Source organism: Eretmochelys imbricata, chromosome 3, assembly GCF_965152235.1.
Source record: "Eretmochelys imbricata isolate rEreImb1 chromosome 3, rEreImb1.hap1, whole genome shotgun sequence".
Classification (NCBI taxonomy): domain Eukaryota; kingdom Metazoa; phylum Chordata; order Testudines; family Cheloniidae; genus Eretmochelys; species Eretmochelys imbricata.
Window position 1 is genome coordinate 147,032,125 of NC_135574.1, and position 20,121 is coordinate 147,052,245.

Consider the following 20,121-nt stretch of genomic DNA (forward strand, 5'->3'; position numbering starts at 1 on the left):
TTTATAAAAAAAAAATTGAACGTGACTCACATTTAGAATTATGTAATGCTATTTCCACATCATGGCTTCTTTTCAGATAAAAAATGCTCCGTGAACTCTGCGAGATTTAGATATAACAGAGAGTATAGCCAATATAAACTGACAGATCCCTTCCTCCAAACTTCTATTCAGAACACACTTCTTGAGAAGCTGGCACTCAGGATTGCATTCTGATCAGTGACTTTTTTTTAAGGTTTAATTTATTACATTTTATGTACTTTTGCACAATAAGAAGAGTTTTTAGTTAGTTTTCGTAAAGAATGGTTGTATAGATGCCCAGCTTGTTGCCTTGGTTCATGTCCCATCATGTGGGCAGCTCAAGGACAAGCTTGGTCTTAAAAGGTGGAGAATGTGATTAATTATGAGTTAGGCATTACAAAGTGTCTACTGGCTTGATCTGAAGAAATGTTCTGCGCGTTAAAAGGTCATGCAGTCGATTTGAGGAAGTAAGGTGTTTATCTTCTATTCCTAACAAACTTTTTCTGCCTAAACTTGATTTCAGTATGTGTTAATGGTTGTGTATTATGGTAGAGAGAAACAGTTTTCTGCTGTGAATTTAGAAAGAAGTAGCCTCACACTAGTGAGAGTAGCTGAAAAGCTGTGAATATAGCTTCTGTCATAAATATAAAGGGAAGGGTAAACCCCTTTGAAATCCCTCCTGGCCAGGGGAAAGCTCCTCTCACCTGTAAAGGGTTAAGAAGCTAAAGGTAACCTCGCTGGCACCTGACCAAAATGACCAATGAGGAGACAAGATACTTTCAAAAGCTGGGAGGAGGGAGAGAAACAAAGGGTCTGTGTGTCTGTCTATATGCTGGTTTCTGCTGGGGATAGACCAGGAATGGAGTCTTAGAACTTTTAGTAAGTAATCTAGCTAGGTATGTGTTAGATTATGATTTCTTTAAATGGCTGAGAAAAGAATTGTGCTGAATAGAATAACTATTTCTGTCTGTGTATCTTTTTTGTAACTTAAGGTTTTGTCTAGAGGGGTTCTCTATGTTTTTGAATCTAATTACCCTGTAAGATATCTACCATCCTGATTTTACAGGGGGGATTTCTTTATTTCTATTTACTTCTATTTTTATTAAAAGTCTTCTTGTAAGAAAACTGAATGCTTTTTCATTGTTCTCAGATCCAAGGGTTTGGGTCTGTGGTCACCTATGCAAATTGGTGAGGCTTTTTATCCAACATTTCCCAGGAAAGGGGGGGTGCAAGTGTTGGGAGGATTGTTCATTGTTCTTAAGATCCAAGGGTCTGGGTCTGTAGTCACCTAGGCAAATTGGTGAGGCTTTTTACCAAACCTTGTCCAGGAAGTGGGGTGCAAGGTTTTGGGAAGTATTTTGGGGGGAAAGACGCGTCCAAACAGCTCTTCTCCAGTAACCAGTATTAGTTTGGTGATGGTAGCGGCCAATCCAAGGACAACGGGTGGAATATTTTGTACCTTAGGGAAGTTTTGACCTAAGCTGGTAAAGATAAGCTTAGGAGGTTTTTCATGCAGGTCCCCACATCTGTACCCTAGAGTTCAGAGTGGGGGAGGAACCTTGACAGCTTCCATATGCAGTTATCTGTTTATTTCACTACTCTATAAATCCATTTTAGTTTGTTTAGATATTTATATTTAGATGCAAACAAAAAAAAGCATATCCACAGTTTTGGGTGCACTGACAATTAATTAAAATCTCAAGCCACACAAGAGTAACCACACAGCAACATAATAAAGAACATTGAAATTAACATAACCAGCTAATAATTCAAAGCAACAAAATAAACTACCCACAAAACCCTATACCCTCACCTTTTCTCATATGGTAGTCAGTCAGATTGGCAATATCAGGTGATGGTTTCTGAAATCTTATATTATTGTTCTATATTATTAGCAGCAGAAGTTTCCAAACCATGTAAGATCTTGATAATTGTCAAATCAAAGAATAATGAGAGAAGCCAAACATTTTATTTCATGTGGTAGTTTTTTAGGTTCCATTTTAGACACATTTTTTGGCTCAAAATATTTTTTCCTTTTACACCTTGCATCACTGATTGAAAGAAAATGACAGTTGTTTTACTTGCGTTTGTTTGGTATAAAAGTGCTTTTCTGAGATTATATTTTATATTATATTTTAAATATTTATTTGCTTTTGTGGCATATTTTAGTCTTTCCATCTTCAGAAGCTAGAATTGCATCAATTTGCAGTAGTTAAAGCCTAAGAACTGCCACATAGCCAGCTCATAGACTCTTACATTAAAAGTAAGCAAAATCCATCTGATCCTTATATACAAGAAAGACTTGTTTGTTTTAAAATGCCATATTCCTATATTAATTTCTATTAACTCCTTAGGGAGTTCCATTCCAACATGATTAGCATCTGAGGTCCAGTTGGTACAATATTTTATAAGTCCTAAGTAGTTACAGTATAAGACATACCTTCAAAGACAGATCTGCCTTTGGCCATCGTTAGCTTGAGAAAGGGCAAGGAGAGGGGTCGATATAGACCCTGATGGTATCTAAGGAGTGGAACTGCCAACTCTCTTCCTGAGGCAGTAGCCCCTGTTGGCAAACCTGAAATTCATTGACAGAGATTTCTGTTCTGTCAGACCAGTACTATTAGGAATAGATAGGGGAAAGACATATTCCGAAGCCAGTAGGCAGAATGGGTTGTGGGGTAAGTATAGCACCTGTGACATCTCCCCCAGGTTTGCCGACAAGGGCACCTGCAGCTGCCTCGGGGCTCCATCTTCCTTCAAGAAGCGAGTGTAGAGGGAGCATTGTTGTTGGATTTTGACCTTTGGGCCAGATCTGCCCAGTTGGGTGTGACAAACTTCAATAAAATAGTTCAGATACACATAGATGTAAAATGAGCCATATTGAATAATTTTTCACAAAAGTTTATGAGCATTTCCTGGTGGAACATTACCCCTTGATATCTCTGAGATGGAGGTGTTTGGTTTGTCTTCCCACTTTCAGAGCCTTCAGAGTTCTAGATTTACTAAAGAGTGCAAAGAATGAAACAGGTGGCTTTTGAGTAGTTATTGCTGCATTTGGAAGCATGCTAAAACTTTTTAAAAAATTCTCTAAATTCTGCTGAGGAGTTACATGAATGCCATGCCAATGGAGCTTGAAAACTCAGTGAGCTCTCAAGATTATGCTGCTTGTATATTAAACTTTAATGCTGGGTGTCTCCCTATCGACCCTTCCAGGATCTGGAGTGAGCAGCGCTCCATCCTTCCTCTGAGATAAAACCCTTCTGCTGCTGCTAACCAATGCACTTAGTCCTGTAGCTCAAATGGTGGCACTAGATGCTGAAAGTTCCTGGTTCAAACCCTATTGATGATATGTGATGGAATGGTTATTACAGTTGCACTTAGCAGAATTTGTTTTTAGTCTTTCCCCTTTAAAGAAATCTAGAAAATTACATTTAAAAACCCTATGTTAAAAGAACATTATTTATGTTGTGAAATCAAGTACACAAAAGTAGGAAATGACAGATTTGGGGTTGCCTGCATAATCTTAATTTGCCCCCCTCATGTGTATGCATTATAGTTCAGTCTTTAATTACATGATCACATACGATTTTTTCTACAGGACTGTAGTGGGGTGGTCATCCCACGCCAGCCCTGGGAGAGGGCTGGGGCCAAGAGCCAATAAGAAAAGGCTGGGGGGCAGCCAATCAGAGCCAGGCTGGGCCCTATAAAAGAGCTGCCGGGCCAGAAGGCTGTCAGTCTCACTCCAGCCCTGGAGTAAGAAGGGCTTAGCTGCCTGGGAGCAAAGGGTACCTGAAGCAGGGCTGGGGAAGGGCAAGAGAAGCTGGGAAGTTCCAGCCCGGCAACTCCCCAAGCTGAGGCCTTGTTTAAGGCCTAAGCAGGTACCGGAGCCGCAGAGGTGCAGCCTGGAGATAGGCAGAGGCAGCTGGTCCAACCCCCTTGCCAATGATGTGCGGCCATTACAGACTGCAGTTTTCCCCAGTGAAAGGGGGCTAGTCTGACAGTAGCCACTGAGGCAAGGTGGACTTAGGGGGTTGGGGCTTCCCCTGGGAGGGGAGACCCAGAGTGTGGGGGTACTGCTGTGGGCAGAACCCCAGGGAAAGGGGCACCAGAGTCCGGGAGGGACATGGGACCTGAGGCAGGAGAGACACTGGCCAGAAGGGGGCAATCCGAGGGCTGGAAAAGAGCAAATTCCCGGACTGACCAGCAGGAGGTACCATGGCGGTGAGTGTGCGATCTGCTGCAAGGACACTGTCCTTATTCAGTGCAAAGGATGGTAAATAAGGGGGCAGAATTAAAGTTTCTCAAGCAACTATAAATATGGCATTTCCTAACTTTCAAAAGCTTGACTTTACAAGCTAAATAATGCTTTTTAACATATTTTTTAAGTAATTAGGTCTTTTTCATTTAAGTATATATAATTAGAATATTGTAGTTTGAAATGATCATACTGTAAGCCAGCTCCCTTGCTCTCTTCTCTCTAATAAGTTAGATACTTAAATTATTGCAAATTGAACCATGGGTGTCTCCAAGCACAAGAAGCAAATAGGGCACAGTGAGAATCAGGGAGTTCAGAGCCTCCTCAAACAAATGGATATAGCTGATGGTGAGCTGTTTGACACCCTACCTGGAGAGGGGATACAAATATGATTCAGCACCAATAGGGAAACTGATAAAATCCAGTGGATTTCTACAGTCTTTGGATATAGCTGTTGAGGGGGAAATAGCTTCCAAGCTGAAATGGATAGTTACATAGCCCACCCAGCATGGGTGAACTATACACCAAAAATGTTTAGATCAGACCCACAGGTGAGGCCATGCATGTGGCCTGCTTTATGGGAGCTCTCCACAAGCCAATAGGTAATACCAAGAGAGCACATTGGTTCCAGGAAAGTACATATCCTCACAGATGAACTGTCATTTGCCTGAACGTTGAAATCCCCAGGGATAAAAAATGATCAGAGATTCCAGTGGTAACGTTAGCACCAACTTAGAAAACTCACCTGTGAAATTCCCCATTTAGCCCCATTTATAAACCAGCAAACAAATAAAACTTATAGAAATTCAGATAGGACTTATTGCAAAAAAAATTGCATTGAACTTCACTCTTTTAAAACAGCTATTAAATAAATATACACTAGCCAGCATGAGTTGAACTTGAATTCTATAAATATTAGTGCTGGGATGATGGGTTCTATAAATTAAATGCTACAAAGAGGTATAGACTAGAGGGACTCTGTGCTATCTTTTAAATCCATGAATGTATAAATGATGATGAAGTAACTCCTGAACAAAATGTACTCTGCTCCTGGCATTACTGTCAGCAAAATTATTGTGAAAATTACTTACTAGACATCCCATTTGCCAGTAATAGGGAGTCTTCAGATTCATGTTATTTGCAAATTAGAAGATACAAAAAAAGGGATAATCAAGGCAGATTTCCACAGGTATTTTTTTAAATGGTGCTTTCGACAAAGTTGCAAAATCTTTTGTTGGGACTGGCCCAACGCAGAATCAGGGAGCATAATCAATTGCCTGATTGTCCTTCCTGTGCTGCGCTGAGTAGAACTCAGAAGGAAAAGGATGTCCTCAGCTTTCCACAGGGGTGCACATAATACTCACTCCTAGCTCTGGATGGACCAAGATATTATACTTTAGAGTCAGACACTTTCCTGGATGGAAAAGCTCTTTTAGGCTATATTTAGAGGTTTTAGGTTCCTTTTGAGTCCTTTCCAGTTGGATTTATGGCCGCACTAAAGTCAGTGGGATTTTGCCATTGACTTCAGCGGGGCCAGGATATGACGCATGGTAACTAATGCACCAGTCTTAACAAGTGGAGAGATACAAAGATAATTTCGGTGAAAAATTTACTCAACACTTTTCCAGTGCTGAAGCCTATGCTCCCTTGGGACCTTAATCTCATTCTCTCCACCCTCATGAAGCCACCCTTTGAACCACTGGTGGTATGCTCCCTCTCCCACCTCTCAGTGAAAGTGGTGTTTTTAGGAGCCATTACTTCGTCCAGACGACTCAGTGAACTCACAGCCATGATGGCGGACACCCCCCCCACACACTTGATATTCCACAAGAACGAGGTGTCCTTATGGCTGCACCCTAAATTCCTTCCAAAAGTGGTGTCTGAGTTCCACCTCAATCATTCTATCCACCAGCTGCTTTTCCACCCCAAGCCACGCACCTCCTCCACTGACAGGGCCTTGCACTCCCTCGACATCGGTTGCACGCTAGCATTCTACCTCCACAGGACTCAACTATTTTGAAAATCGCCAAAACTATTTATGACCATTGCTGATCAGTCAAAGGGCAAAGCTCTCTTGTCCCAGTGAATCTCCAAATGGGTCTCGGGGTGCATCCGTGAATGCTACAAATGATCCAACATACTCCCGCCTGACAGTCACAAAGCACTCTATACGGGTGCAGGCTGCCACCTCAGCCTCACTGGCTGATGTGTCCTGGCAGGACATGTGTTGAACAGTGGTGTGGCGATCTGTCCACAGATTCACAACATACTATGCCATCGTACAAGCAGCAGCTATAGATCAGCCATGGACCAGGCCGTACTGCAGACCGCACTTCCATTGGCATCCTCACATGGACTGTCTGCACTGATCACTGCTCACGAGTCATCCATGTGGGCAATAGGGTCTATCACTTTAAGAAGGGGAGGTTTTTTACCTGTATTTGGAGGTTCTTTGAGCTGTGTGGACCCCACTACCCTGCCATCCCCTCTGCTTTGGATTGGATTCTATAATGGTAAGAGGGAAACTGGAGAGGTGTTGACTCGCACTACCTCTTCTACCCTCAGCTGAGAGCAGAAGGAGACGCACAACACACGTGTGGGTCAATGAACACTGCTACGAAATACTTATGGACGCAGGTGCATAGCGTCCATGTACACCCATGTGTGGAACACGCATCTTGAAGAACCTCCAGTTACAGGTATGTAACATAGTCTTTCCAGGAATGGCCTTCAACTATATGATGCATTATCTGGGTCCCAATTTGAGACTGCTCGGGCCAGATTCTCAGAAGTGTTGAGAATTCAACTCTCCAGCTGAAATCAAGGGGAGTAGTGGATGGTCAGCACCTCCAAAATATCAGTCCTTTGCTCTCAAAATAGCCATGCAGTCATTGTGACTTCCAAAGTTAGTGGATACTTTTGCAGATTTTGGCCTTAATCTTTGTGTGCCAGACTTTCTCATCTGTAAAATGGGGATGCTAATACTTCCATATTTAAAAGGGGTGTTCTGAAGATAAATTAATTTGTTTGTTTGAGGCACTGAGCTATGCTGATGAGCTCAATAGGAAAAACCCATGAAGAAATAAAAAAAAATCCTTATTTAGTTCAGGATGTAAAGCAACCAAGGCTTGGGAGCCACACAATGAATGAGGAGGATAAAAATAAATATGGAACAGCTGCCTGATTAATTAAGTCCTGTCCATTCTGTGAACTCATTGAGGCAAGGGTCCTGTGGAAAAAATAGTATGGGATCATGTAATTAAAGACTGTGTCAATGTATGAGGGAACATGGACAAGCTTTATTTTGGCATTTCCTAATTTTTGAGAACTTATCTTCACATTCTGAATATCGTTCCTAATGTCACTTTTTTGTGCTTTAATTAAAATTGCAAACTATATGTAGTCAGGAATCAGTATCTTGCTTATCTAATCTATTTTCATGCCAATCACTGTGCTATATAAGCACCATGCTATTACTTCATCCATCATTAAAATGCAACTACTTCTGGGATACTTCTGCAACTACTTGGAAACCTTTGATCAATAGTGCAAAACAACAGAATCTAGAACAGTAGCCAGAATGTAACTATCTAACTGAAATTTAGATAGGCTTTTGCATTATCTTTAAAATCATATGATTAATTAAATAGAAAAACACAAATTGACTTCATTATATAGTCATCCCTCAAATATGCATAGATATCTCCTGTAGCTTTGTATGGAAGTTGCACATGCATCAGAATATTAATGTGAAAATCATAAAACAGTCATTCTTTATTAATTACTGGTGCACATAATTGTTTAGTGTTTATGGCACCTGTTTGCACTGTGGCTTTTAAAATATAAGGACTATTTATTATTGTGAGAAACATATAGCAAGACTTGGAATTCTGTTAAGTATAGAAGACTTTTAGTTAAAATTTTGCCATAACAATATATTTAATGCCTATGAAATTTTAATTTGGATAAGTTCTTCTTTAAACCTCAGGCCTTGTGCTATATGTGCCCATGCTGTTTCACTGAAGACTTCATAGGTTGTTCTGGGGGTGGGGAGAAGGTGCTGTTTTGAAATTCCATTTTACACTATTTTTGTGAAACTGGATCATGGTCTCCATTGCATGACACATGCTAATTACACCATTCCTTGTCAATAAGTGTGGGAAAACAGTTGTGGGTACACGAGGTGTTCTAACAATAAAAAAGACTTTCACAGATACGACGTTCAGCGTCTGAAATATGTCTGTGTGATGAAACATTATAGTGCAATTCTATTTTAGCTATTCAATATGTGTTGACTTTGGGGAAAATCTCAAACAGAAGCAAGTCTCAGTGCACTGAATATCCTCTTTTTCCTTCTCTTTTGATGTTTCACTTTAAAACATTGCATAAATAGCAAAATAATTCTTCCGTTTGCTTGGCTTAACCAGTGAGACATTTCCCCCAAGAGATGCATAGGGCTACATCTTAATGTCTTTTCTAAAGAAAACTCTCCTCAAAGATTTTAGGTTAGACTGGAGCAACATCAGTTGGACGATGCAGTAACTAAGCAAATAAGCATGTGCTTTTTTATTTAAAAAAATAGTTGCTTTTGTAACAGGTACTATTAAAATTAATTTAAATATACTGAAGTATTCAACAATACAAGAGTAATGTTTGTAAAGTTCTTTGAAATCCTTGGAGCATTATATGAATGCATCTATACAAGTGCAAATAATTATTTTAATAACAATACTAAATATTTAATAACAAAAATGAAAAACATCTATAATAATATGTGATATGGGGAAAATATATTTACCAGATTCTCTAAACTTAGGGTATGTGGCAGGTAGAAATAACTCAAAAAGAGAAATGGGGTATAAGGACAGGGTCAGCATGCAAGCACTGCAGACACAGTTTGAGATTTTCTCTTAATGTACTGGAATTGCTAGCATTTCATTAATATCCTTATCAAACTACTTTCACAGATTTATGGGAATGTTGAGGCTTAGTCAGCAAATGAAAACTTGCAAAAAAAAAAAAAAAAGTATTTACCAATTTGAATGTTCAAAAAAAACCCCCTCATGATCATGAATTCAGTAATGACAGCAGATCCAAATTGTAGGCTCGGGTTCCCTCTTCATAGAAATTAATTTTAAGTTGCATACACACACCCAAATGGATGAACAACTATGAACCTTTTAAAATACGGAAGCTGAAATTAATGAACGGTAGGCAAATACAGTTAGCGTCTACCCTTTGATTCTCTAACAATACAAGCATATATATTAAAGATTCTGGTCTACTTAATGTGGCTTTGATAACTACAAGGAATGGCACTGTTTACCATTTCAATACTCTTCTGTGTCCTTAAGGGTTGCCTCCAGGTCACCCAGCCTGCTGGTTGCTTAACCCTTACTACCTCCGCATCTCAACAGGTTTCTTAAAAAAGAAAGAGGGAAGAGAATACAAGGATCTTAACATCAGGATGATTGTTATAGAAGTCTTAAATACCCAGAATTAGTAGGAATTTTGTAAATAGCTAGGAAATCTGGCTTCACTCATAAGGAATTGAAAATAATCTTCTAGTGTTCGTTTTCTCTTTCAGGCCTGAGTGATGTTACTAACAGGCTATGTGTACACAGGGATGAAACCTTCAGTGACCTGGGTCAGCTGACATGGACTCAGGCGCTGGGACTGAAAAATTGCTGTGTAGACTTTTGGGCTCGGGCTGGAGCTCAAGCTCTGGGACCCTGTGAGAGTGGAGGGTCTCAGAGCTCGGGCTGCAACTGGCGACTGAACGTCTACACAGCAGATCGTAGGCCCGCAGCCCAAGCCAGCTGATCAAGGCCAGCCGCGGCTGCGCTGCGCGTCCTTTATCCCTGTGTAGACGTATCGTCAATGATAAAGAATTACTGCAGGAGAACGGCCTGGAAGCAGCTCTTTATACCCAGTGAGACTAAGATTTCAGTATCTGTGACATATTTATTTATTTTGGGATTTTACGCTAATAAACCAGTCCTTGGCTTTTTTTCTGTGTTAAATGAGATGATTTTAATGGAGATTCAGTATATGGAGAGGACTGAATATATTCACAAGTTATCTCCCTGATCACCTGTGCTTTGATGGCTCATCCACATATGTCACTGTTTACAGTATGTTGACTTTCTTAGTACTTTTCGGTTGCTACCTTTCGGTAAATGTAATGTTACATTAATGTGCTTTGTAAGCTCATATGCAGTTCCTCTTTATTTCACTTACTTCCTGGAAGTGGTGGACAATTTAGTGCATTACACCTTACATTGAGTATACTATTGAGGTAAGTAATTTACCGAGAAGAAATCTATTGATATAAAGAGACACTCAGACCTCTGAAAATGAACGCAAACCTTTCTAAATGATGATTGTAAAATATGGAATAGCTGTAAAAAATCTTTTCTCTTGTGGATTTCTAAATGAATTAAAAAAAACCCAAAATTATAAAGAGAAGAATTCTGAAATGGACACTACAGTGCTTAGGGGTATGGCAACACTGCATTGGTGCACAGTATCGCTATGTATGAAAATAAAGTCAGAAATCATATTTACTATTGCTCTTCTACTTCTGCTACTGCTCTTTATTCTGCTACTGACCGTGGGCACTGGTGCAACCTGAAGGATGTGGGGGAGTTGGTACAGGTTCAGTCATATCCTAAGAGTATTAGCGTCTCTACACAGCACTCTGAAGTTTAATCATCTAATGTACCAGGGCCTAATTCAAAGCCCATTGAAGTCAGTGGAAAGGTTCCTATTAGGTCAGTGGGTTTTGGATCAGGCCCTTACACAAAGACATACAGATGATGATGACCATAATAATCTGCTTTCATCCATCCTTGGACCACCTGAATCCTGTTACATGTGAGTCCGTGTGAAAAGTTGTTGAGTTCAACAACTGATCACACATTCTTGATGTTTGTTGCATCTTTATGTGTTTTATTCTAGCCCTCAGTGCAAATCCCTATTTGGGACGTTGGGTAAAAACAACAATGCCACTCTGCATCTGTGATGACCAATAAATAATGCTGCTTTCTGTCCTGTAGCTTTGAAAAGATAATCTGGTCCCAAGTGTCGATTTACTGATTTGGGACCCCTATAAACATTAACCTGAGGAGTTATGGTATAATTTGATTTAAAAAAAAAAAAAAAAAAAGATAGACAAGACAAAGCAGAATTGAAACCATTTTGTTAGGCACCACAAACCACATTATTGCTTCAGTTCATTATTTGGGCCACTGCTTTTTGCTGGAATGCCCTGAAGCTGGTTGCCAGGAAACAATAACAGTATTGCTCACACTGCTATTAGGCATATTTTTACATTGTTTTAAACATGGAAAAATGGCCATAGTCCAAAATCCTCTGTCTGAGGATGTTGCACAGAGACTTGATGGTAGTAAAATATACAAGGAAGAAGAAGAGGTGATTCATAAAAACCATTTGACAGAGACCCCAGTTTCCTAACCCAGTCATGATCATTCATATACTACACGCTTACGCAGATGAACAAAATCAGTTACAATTATTGTGCACTCCTCTGACTCAGACCAAAAGGTGGTGTCTGTCTCAGAGAGAGGGAATGCTTTATCCACAAAAGACCTCTGGTGCAGAGGTGTGTAATATAGTTATGAATTTCTTGAGAAACCACTACAGCACTTGTGCCTGCATGTGTAGCAGCTACTTTTATGGTATATGGAGTAATGCTCATCACTGTGTAGGAGGGAAGGGCAGGATCAAACCTTTAACATTGTGGAATGAAGAAACTTTTTCAGAACCTGGCTGGGGTAATGAAAAAAGATTACTTGGACAGAACCACTTTTGCTACAGTGAACTATTTAACCAAGATATGTTGTGTACTTTCTGCTTTATCCTAATTCAATATTAACTATGAAAACTGAAGTGCAGACTTTTTTTATAAATGGGCCAGGCATGTTGCCATGTGTAAGATTGCTTGTTTAATGTAATCAACACAAGTTGTTTGTTGTATGCCCCTCTCTCATCTCCCATCCCATGGCCGTGGAATGAGGGACAGATTGTTGTGGTGTTACCCAGTGGGAATCCCCAGCTCTGAGGGTCTGAAGAGAACCTCTTTCCAAAGATCTTTTTCTCTCCACCTCAGGAGTACAGAGCCTCCTCCCTAACTCTTCTACTCTCTCCCCTCTCTTTCTTTTGTATTACAGGGAGACGAAGGAAGAAAGAGAGACCAATAAATAAATAAAAATAAAGAAAAGAGCAAGGGCAGAAGTAAGAAGTCTGAGAGCTCTGCTTCATACTGGAGGGGAAAAATGAAAGGCAGAGCACCCAGTGCTATGGCCAAACTATAGAGAGAGCAGAGCAGCCATTCTGTCACACTGTCAGAAGGAAGCTGGATTAGCGTGATCAGAAGAGAATGGGCTCCCCCGACAGGAGCCTCTGCAGCTTTAGCATGCTGCCTGCCTGTTCTCTGCTTGTAGCCTTGCTCCACAGCATAGCCCGTGGGAGACGTGGAGCTGAGAAGAGAATTTGTGAGAGTGAAAAGGGGAGATCATATGTGGAGCTGGGGAGATTTAAATAAAGAAGGCAATAGAGCTTGTGAGAACAGAATAATGAAGGGAGATGTAAAGATGTGGAGAGAAGAAGCGAGTGAGGAAAAAGGGGGAGGTTAATGGAGATGAGTACAGGAGGCGTGACTAGAGGTGGCAGGAGTTATATGTGGAGGTAGCCTGAGTTGTCATAATGGTGACTATGACCAAATATTGGAGAAATACAGGAGCACAGGTAATAATGGCAGCACTGAAATTAAGAATGACACTGTGAGAAGGAAGCTATTAAGGCCTCAGTTCTGTCACCCTTGCTTTAAGTTATTACCTTGCTCTGTGAGTCGTCGCATTGGCTTGAGTATGGATGACCGAACTGGGCTTTAGATAATAACAAATATATCAGAGGTCTGGCACTTAATGAAGTACTTAATGAAGAAGGCAACAGTGAGATAATAGAATCGTGGCAAAAATAATTGAGGGGCAGAGTTTTAAAAAATGGAAGGAAAAAGGCAACCAGTAGTTGGTGGCAATAATGTAATTGTAATGGTTTGGCCACAACTAATTAAGGGATAGCTTCCCAAATCCTTATTCCCTCTTATTCATAATATTTTTGTGTATGTGATCATTGTACACACACACTTTAGATAATATAGTAGGCCAGTGGGTACTTTTTATATAATACAATCTAGTATAAGGCCATGTAGATCTTGGATGAACTAAAACTGTGGTGCTGTGTCTAGTTTCCGTGATAAGCCTAGTTTCCTCCTGACACCCTCCTAGCTTCCTGGAAATACTCCTACTAAGCTAGTGGAAATAGAATTGAATGTGGGGTATGGAAATTCAGTCAAACTGAGTATCTGAAAAGAGGGAAAACATTTTATCTTCTTTGCAAATAGGTGCCCTAAATCAGTGCTGTTAAAGAAATATTAGTGTGCAACTATGGAAAATCTTTTGCAATCCATGAATGTTCTAGTCTTTGCTCTGCGCTCATGGCTATCATTACAAAGGCTAAGGGCTATGACTGGTCTTTAAACAGACAAGGTTTGAGTGGCGGAGATTTTCTTCCCATGCTTGGAATGCATAAGGGCCAGGCAGAATTTCAGTCTTTGTTCTCAGAAGTGTGTAGATACTCCTCCATTCCTATTTCCCCAGGGGTGCCTGGCACACTAAAAGGAAGGGGGCGGGGGCGCTACAAGGAAGGGGGCAGGGGCGCTATCCTCACCTGCATTGACCTGCAGAGTGAGGCTGCGCAGCTGTGAGAATACGGTGAATCTTGTAGTGTTTAGGACTAGACAATGCATAGCTAAGAGTAAGGGTTCCCTGAACCCCCCAGTGTACACTCACCCTGCACATTAGTAGATTCAGGGAACCCTTACTCTGGGCTATGCATTGGGCATCAAGTTGAAAGGTTTTTTGTCTAAATTCCTTTGCTCCTAATGTAAATTGATCTTCCGCACCCTGACTGATAGAGGAACGAGGCAAAATCTTCTGGGAGTTTTTAAAGCCGTGGTTTAAATTGCTCTAATCTCTGGGGAAAATTGTTGATTTGTTAATGATCAGGATGATTTGTTGTTCATGACTCAGTGGTGCTTTCCCTGTATATTGTTAAAGGTTAAATAGGTCGTCATTAAACAAAAAATATAAATAAACTTTTTACTTCCACAGTAGATTTTTATACAATGTCAGCTTTCCTTTTGGCTGAAAAAACAAATCCGCTGGGAATAATTAAACCAGGTGGGGTGGTAAAATAACTGGGAGAGACCAGCTTTAGGAAATAAGTCATTTCCTTCTAAGTTTTTTTTTTTTTTTGTCAGCGATTAAAAAAAAGTTGGTCAACTAAAAAGTTCAAAAAAATTGAATTTTTAGCTTAAGAGGAAGTACTTTTAACAAGAGAGGAAGAGAGAAAAGATAGAGCTGCATTTTTGAGGTCTCCGAATTCTTTCAAGTTTATCTATGTTTTTGCACAGACATTTTCCTTGTTAAGACTGTTTGAAGTTGCCTTTCGCATCCCCATCATAATGTCTACTGTCCTACGGAATGATTGACCGGTTATTTAAAGGTACCCTCCAAATAACAAAAAAATTAGTACTATAATGTAATCAAGGAACAAAAGTTGTGAGTGGAGACTTTCTTTTTCTGCCCTCAACATATATGTAGGTGTACATGATTTTTATTAAATTTCTGGATAATTTTCTCCTTCCCACTTGTCACTCAACTTCACATTTGGGATGATACAGTCTTCTTCATAACAAGAGCTGGGAATGGGCTACAGCACATGGATCGCTTGATGATTACCTGTTCTGTTCATTCCCTCTGTGGCACCTGACATTGGCCACTGGCGGAAGACAGGATACTGGGCTAGATGGACCTTTGGTCTGACCCAGTATGGCCATTCTTATGTTTTTAAGAGCCTGCTCCTGCTCCCTCTGACATCAATAGCAAAACCTCTCACTGACTTCCTTTAAAGTAGGTTCATGCACCAAATATTCTGAGGTCTATTTAAACTATGGAATGTCATCATGATTAGGAAGCCTGCAGCATGCTGTAACTGTGAGGCTAGCCATGTAAACTTCAGAGGGATGTGTGTAATTCAAGTAAATTTAAAAAAAAATATTTTATAGTAATTCTTCCAGAAAGAGATCTGTACAGATTAGCATTATAGACAAAGTGACCCAGGAGGTTAACCTGAGGGATTTTTATGCCTTCTATAACCCTGTGCCAGGTATGGCCAAAACAGCTGTCAGGACCATGTGGTCCTAGACCCCACCAACTGCCTCACTCTTCAGTACATTCATTCTTCCTACTAAAATATAACAGACCAAATCCCCACTGGTCACAATGGAGGGGTAGGGGAAAAATCTTTACTTGCCTTTTATTCTCCATTTCTGATGCTATTAGATTGTCAGGTCTTCAGGGTAGAGACTGTCTTTATTGTTGTTTATGGTACAGCACTGAGTACACTTTTTAGTTCTCCACTAAACAATTAATCTATATTAAACATCTGTCATGCTCATCACCACTCTGTTTCAGCACCTTACAAAGGAGAAGAAAGACAAAGTTACGAATGCATGAATATGTGATACCAGTTTGAGACTAAACTTAGTTCTCAGTTGCACCTTTGCAACTCCATTGGGAATATGGCCCAAGATAACTTAACAAACAATACCCATTTAGCACTGTTTAGCACATGCCTCCAGCAGTCTCTGTAGGCAGTGGTCTTGTGGACACGCAGAAATAACTGAAACTAGCTCTGTATACCAGAAATATCAAAGGAAGTGGTAGTAATGTTAGCTGAGTTCCCTCAAGGTGAATATATTCCTCAGCTGATGCACTAAAGACAGTGGTGGAGCCAAGTTTTGCAACCAGGGGGTGAGGATTGGGTGGGGGGTACGGCAATGGTTCAGTGGTGGTGCCACCTTCAAGTATACCTTTTAGCTTGCTAATTTCACCCATGCTGTCATGCCTGTGTATTATGACTCCTCCCCCAATCTGGTAAAAAAGTGTTTGGGAATCCTTTACAAGTGTACCCACATTTCAAAGGGGATACCCCGTGCAGACAGGAGTGACCCTTTGTGGCCTCCTGACACCACCTCCCCCCAGGTAAGTTCTCCTTTCAGGGTGGCAAATATAGCAGCGTGCTTCTCCATGCACAGGCTGCCCTGGAGGGATCCCCACTGCTGTCCCCCACTCCAGGGAATCATAGAATACCAGGGTTGGAAGGGACCTCAGGAGGTCATCTAGTCCAACCCCCTGCTCAAAGCAGGACCAATCCCCAATTTTTGGCCCAATCCCTAATGGCCTCCTCAAGGATTGAACTCACAACCCTGGGTTTAGCAGGCCAATGCTCAAACCACTGAGCTATCCCTCCCCACTACTCATGAGATACTGTTAAACGAAATAAACTTTTCTATAGCAATGGAAGGAGAGCCTGTAGAATTCTAGGGCAGAGAGATTTATTCACTTTGTTTCCTAATCCCAGTGAAGAATGGAGGTTGGTAACCCTAGTTTCCTTAGTTCCTACCCTAGATCCTCAGGACTGGCTTTTGGCTTTCAGCTTACAGGATGTCTATTTCCATACAGCTGTTCAACCGGACCCTCGGGAAATACCGTATGTTGCTTGTGGGAAAGGTGCATTATCAATACAGGGTGCTTTCCTTTGGCCTCTCCGCAGCTCCCAGAGTATTGACCGCGTGCCTCACAGTTATGGCTGCCTATCTAAGGATACAAGGGGAGTGCAAATCTACATAGAGCTTGACACCCGGTTACCAGAAGTTGATCTCCTCAACAAGTGCCAGCAGTCTAGCCTTGAGAACACTGTATGCTGGGACTCATGGCATGGGGCTACATCTGCCCCACCCCTAATTGGCCACTGGCCCAACCATCCCAAGCAAACTCCTATGGATGTCAATCTGAAGGAAACCCTAAGGTGCAGGGGGAGCTGCACCAGGCTGGGGGTGGGGGCCCAATATGAGGGAGGGGAAGGGGCAGCATGCAATATATGGGTGGAACAATGGAGTGATAATACCAGGGGGACTGGCTTCCAGACATTGGGTATGGATGGGGGCAAGGGACCGGGGGAGACCAGGGCACAGAGGAGCAATGGGGTGAGGTTCAGGATGCTATGGGACACAAATGGGGTGGGGAAAAAGAAAAGGAGTACTTGTGGCACCTTAGAGACTAACCAATTTATTTGAGCATGAGCTTTCGTGAGCTACAGCTCACTTCATCAGATGTATACCGTGGAAACTGCAGCAGACTTTATATATACACAGAGAATATGAAACAATACCTCCTCCCACCCCACTGTCCTGCTGGTAATAGCTTATCTAAAGTAATCGTCAGGTTAGGCCATTTCCAGCACAAATCCAGGTTTTCTCACCCTCCACCCCCCCACACAAATTCACTCTCCTGCTGGTGATAGCCCATCCAAAGTGACAACTCTTTACACAATGTGCATGATAATGAAGTTAGGCCATTTCCTGCACAAATCCAGGTTCTCTCACTCCCTCACCCCCCTCCAAAAACCACCCCCATACACACACAGACTCACTCTCCTGCTGGTAATAGCTCGTCCAAACTGACCACTCTCCAAGTTTAAATCCAAGTTAAACCAGAACATCTGGGGGGGGGGGGGTAGGAAAAAACAAGAGGAAATAGGCTACCTTGCATAATGACTTAGCCACTCCCAGTCTCTATTTAAGCCTAAATTAATAGTATCCAATTTGCAAATGAATTCCAATTCAGCAGTTTCTCGCTGGAGTCTGGATTTGAAGTTTTTTTGTTTTAAGATAGCGACATATTCTCTGTGTATATATAAAGTCTGCTGCAGTTTCCACGGTATACATCTGATGAAGTGAGCTGTAGCTCACGAAAACTCATGCTCAAATAAATTGGTTAGTCTCTAAGGTGCCACAAGTACTCCTTTTCTTTTTGCGAATACAGACTAACACGGCTGTTACTCTGAAACCTGTCGAAATGGGTGGGGTTATCGTGAGGCCATTCGGGCATGGGGAAAAATAGAGGGCAGGACACCAGGGGGACAGGTGGGATGGGGGTAAGACAGGGGGCACAGAGGGGGGTAGGAGGACTAATGCAGGGAGGTGCCCCAGAGGGCTGCACAAGGCTGTGGGCTCCCCCACGCTGCCCCCACCCCCAAGCCCTTTAGCTGCATGATCTGTGCTGAGGCCTCTGCACATGTGACACACATTAACAGGTTGTTGTTGCACTTTGATCTAGACCTGTTTCAGAGAGGACTAGATCTAAGTGCAATAAGGAACTGTTAATGCATGTCAGGTGTATGTGGACAGTGAGTCTGTGCAGCAACGGGCTAGTCCACTATAGATCACACCCGAGCTTGCCATGAATCTGCTGTGCTAGGCAACTGCCTACCTTGCTTATACCTAGAGCAGCCTCTGTGCACTATACCCTTGAAGAGGCACCACCAGGACTCCTAAAGGCTGCTGGGGGGGGCAATTGCCCCCCATCCCCCTATAGCTCTGACATTGACCGAAGACCCAGTTTACACCTGCCTCTTCTAGCTTGAGGAAATCAAGACTTTTAAATCCTCTCTAGTTCTACTATTAATTTTCTTGATAGCTTTGCTAATGATGCCGTGTCTTTATTATCTGCTCCTGGAGCCTCTTTTCTTCTTCATGTAGGCTCACTTGCTTATCCTATTTTGCCACCATTTTGCTATTATATTATCATGAGAATATCAAATGGAAAGTCAGTCCTTCAGCAAGGGTTTCCATTTCCATGGCTTTCTTTCAAATGGATCATGAGGTGCCTACACTATACTTCTGTCTATAAATAAAGAACATGAGCTAAGCTATGGTGTTGATGTCACCACCATACACTATCATAAATTTGTTTGGAAAAAGTAGAAGCTCTAGTTTTGTTCCTGTCAATAGCACAATGGCATTATCTTCTGAAGTTCATTAGGTAAAGATGAAATATAGTGTGTACGTGACCTTAAATTACATTGTCCTCCCACACTATAAATTAGGCAAACTTGAGGAAGGGGTCAAGGCCATAGCTGTTCTGTACTTTGTCAAGTCTGAAATAATTGTTATTTTTAACATCAACTCTGCCAAATCTACTAAGAAAGCATTGGAGGATACTGTTTCTCAGATAGGATTAAGTCATACCCTCCTGTGAAAAACCCACAGAAGAAGGGAAGAGGATGCAGAAAACTCTGAGCTCACCTGGCAGTTTCTGCCCAATGCTTTCTTTCAGAATAAAAGTTTGTGGTCTCTTCTTTTCCCCTTCTATTTAGGGATATATATGTATCATGCTCATGAGTATTGTATCTGAACCTGAGGATATGCAGGGAAAGTAAGATCCGTAATTATAAGGGAAGATAAGGGAGGAGTATCTCTTGTCTTTTTTTTCCTCCCTGTGGTCCATGGACCCCTCTTTTCTGCAGACAGATGCTCAACACGCACCCTACAGGGGTGCTTTCTCCTTCTTTGCACCCTATCCATGTGTCTGGCTGAGGGAGTGAAAGCTAAGGGTACTTGCCAGCCAAGCAGGGAAAAGAAGAATGTTAGTTCCAGGGGTGCCCTGAAAAAGTGAATTGGTGATCTATCAAAAAGATAGTACAAGTATTCCAATCACCATTTGTCACTTTATATCCTCTGCCTTTAATCCTCTATGGCTTTGATTGCATGGCTGTGTGAATACCTTACTGACCTGGAAGGCCACCTGTAAAGATTTTAGGGAGACTCTTCACTCTTATAGACATGGGCCAACATTTTAAAACCTGGTTGTCTAATGTTAGACTCCTAAATTCATATTTAGGCATCTAAACTTACTTGC

The 20,121-nt window shown here is 41.5% G+C and overlaps 1 protein-coding gene across 1 annotated transcript in view; it reads left to right on the forward strand.

Annotated features, from left to right (window-relative positions):
- LTBP1 (latent transforming growth factor beta binding protein 1) overlaps positions 1 to 20,121 on the forward strand; it is a 375,845-nt gene that overhangs the window by 119,223 nt on the left and 236,501 nt on the right. The window lies entirely within an intron of this gene.